This window comes from Oncorhynchus masou, unplaced genomic scaffold, assembly GCF_036934945.1.
Source record: "Oncorhynchus masou masou isolate Uvic2021 unplaced genomic scaffold, UVic_Omas_1.1 unplaced_scaffold_1195, whole genome shotgun sequence".
Lineage (NCBI taxonomy): Eukaryota > Metazoa > Chordata > Actinopteri > Salmoniformes > Salmonidae > Oncorhynchus > Oncorhynchus masou.
In genome coordinates this window covers 127,028-129,052 of record NW_027001726.1, presented here as the reverse complement: position 1 = coordinate 129,052, position 2,025 = coordinate 127,028, and the positions used below count along the sequence as shown (strand labels likewise).

Genomic DNA, 2,025 nt, shown 5'->3' with positions numbered 1-2,025 from the left:
CTGAAACATCACAATTACAATTCAAATATTTAATTCACATCTCCAAAAATGCAGTTGTACTGTAATTATGAAACGGTTAAATTTTTAATTGAAATGCACTGCAGATATGAGTGAAATTGTGTAAAGTAACTCCATCACACTGTATAAAGCTATGATAAATTTTGATATTTTTACTGAAAACAAGACAAAAATACCAAGTAATTTTTTGCAGTGTGACTCCATTAAATGTGTGTGTGTGTGTGTGTGTGTGTGTGTGTGTGTGTGTGTGTGTGTAGATTAAACATGAACGGGCCAAAACGGACATGGCAGCAGGTCAAAATCAAATACAAGAACATTCTGCAGAATGGTATGGTCCCTGACTAATATTTAACAAAGCACAAGCATATATTGTACCCAGAAGGTGCCTGCTCACACATTGTCTGTACTGTTTTAGCAGTGAAAAAGAATACCCACAGACAAGGCACGGGTGGTGGGTCACCAAAGGCTGACCTTACCCCAGCAGAGGACATGGCCTTGGAGCTAAATAAAGGCAGGCCCGTCTTAGAGGGGATCCCTGGGGGAAAGAGACGAGCATAGGTTCCTCCCAAGATGCCACCCGCTTCATTCAAGGTATGTCCTTCCATCTCTACATGGGATACAACCACATTCATATTGAATCAATTTGGACTGTCTGACTTTGGTTTACCTATTGCCTTGCAGTGTCTGGCAGCACTGTGTTCCTGTTAGAGCCACCAGCACAAGCACCAGACGATGCTGATCCAGTGAGTACTCCATCAAAGGCATACTGTAGGCCTGGCATGTCTTGTCTACTAGCTTCAATATGAATCCGATTAAATGTGATAGGGTGAAGGCCCCAGTGCAGCAGCAACAGCACATGATGGAGACGATGATGAGGAGGAGACCATCTCTGGATTCCAGAAGGCATGAGGTATCATGTTAAGACTGTGAAAGTACTATTTACTCTACAATGGTGAGGAGTCCTCATCAAAATCAAAAAATCTAATTTATTTTACAGGACCCAGATGCTATACAGTGGGAAAACCAGCCTGGCAACATAGTGCGTATTAATAAAAGGACACCACATCCTGCCAAATTCCAGCTGCGCTAATTGTATTGTGTTCACAGAGCTCACAAGCTATCAGAAAGTTGTATGGCAACCACCTCCGGCGCCAAATAGAACTGGCAGACATAGACATTCAGTACAAGAAGAAAAAGATGGAAAATCTTGCACTGGAGTCCGAAATAAAAAAGAGGACAATTAGGAAACTGGACCTTGAAATAAAAAAAACTTGAGAGGGAGGTGAGATATGCCTTCAATGTACACTGTATGCTAACTGTAACACAAATGTATTAATCATTATTTTTCTTTCCTCCCCCAGCTCCAAGAAGATGACACAGCTCAAAATAAAAATTAGGTATATTCTCGTAAAGTCAAGTGAGCCATGACATATGAGCTCTTATTGTGAGCACACAGGACGGTGGCATCTTTCTAAGGTTTTTTTTATTTTCCCAGCAATCAGTACAACCAAGTCATCGTTATAAGGTATCGCCCTCTTTTGCCCACCCCCAGCACCAGGTGTGGCCACTAGCCTATATGAAGGCCCAAAATTGTGTGTTCCTTTCTGCTCTGACAATGGCATGCCCATTCGTGCGAGATGTGGTGGATGAAGAAGCACTTGTGCTGAGGAGAGCCTTCAGGCGAGAAAGGGTCTTCAGGGACCGGTTGGACCCACTGGCCTTCCCTGATGACCATCTATATGAAAGATACAGGTTTTCTGCAGATGGCATCAGGTATCTATGACTACTGGGTCCCAGGATTAAGCACCGCACTGCACGGAGCCATGCACTGAGTGTGGAGCAAATGGTTTGTGTGGCCTTGCGCTTTTTGCTAGTGGAGCCTTCCTGTACTCAGTGGGGGATGCAGAACAGCTGAACAAGGCCACAATTTGCCGCACAAAAGGAGTGTGTGTCTGGCTATCAAAGCATTAGCAGATGTCTTCATCTCCTTCCCTGGCCACAGAAGAC

The 2,025-nt window shown here is 43.8% G+C and overlaps 1 long non-coding RNA gene across 1 annotated transcript; it reads left to right on the top strand.

Moving 5' to 3' along the window:
* Positions 1 to 1,020: 1,020 nt before the first annotated feature.
* Positions 1,021 to 1,544, top strand: LOC135529642 (uncharacterized). Its single transcript, XR_010453740.1, has 4 exons — positions 1,021 to 1,057; positions 1,126 to 1,300; positions 1,380 to 1,415; positions 1,514 to 1,544. It is a non-coding gene; the product is annotated as an uncharacterized LOC135529642 (long non-coding RNA).
* The last annotated feature ends 481 nt before the right edge of the window (positions 1,545 to 2,025 follow it).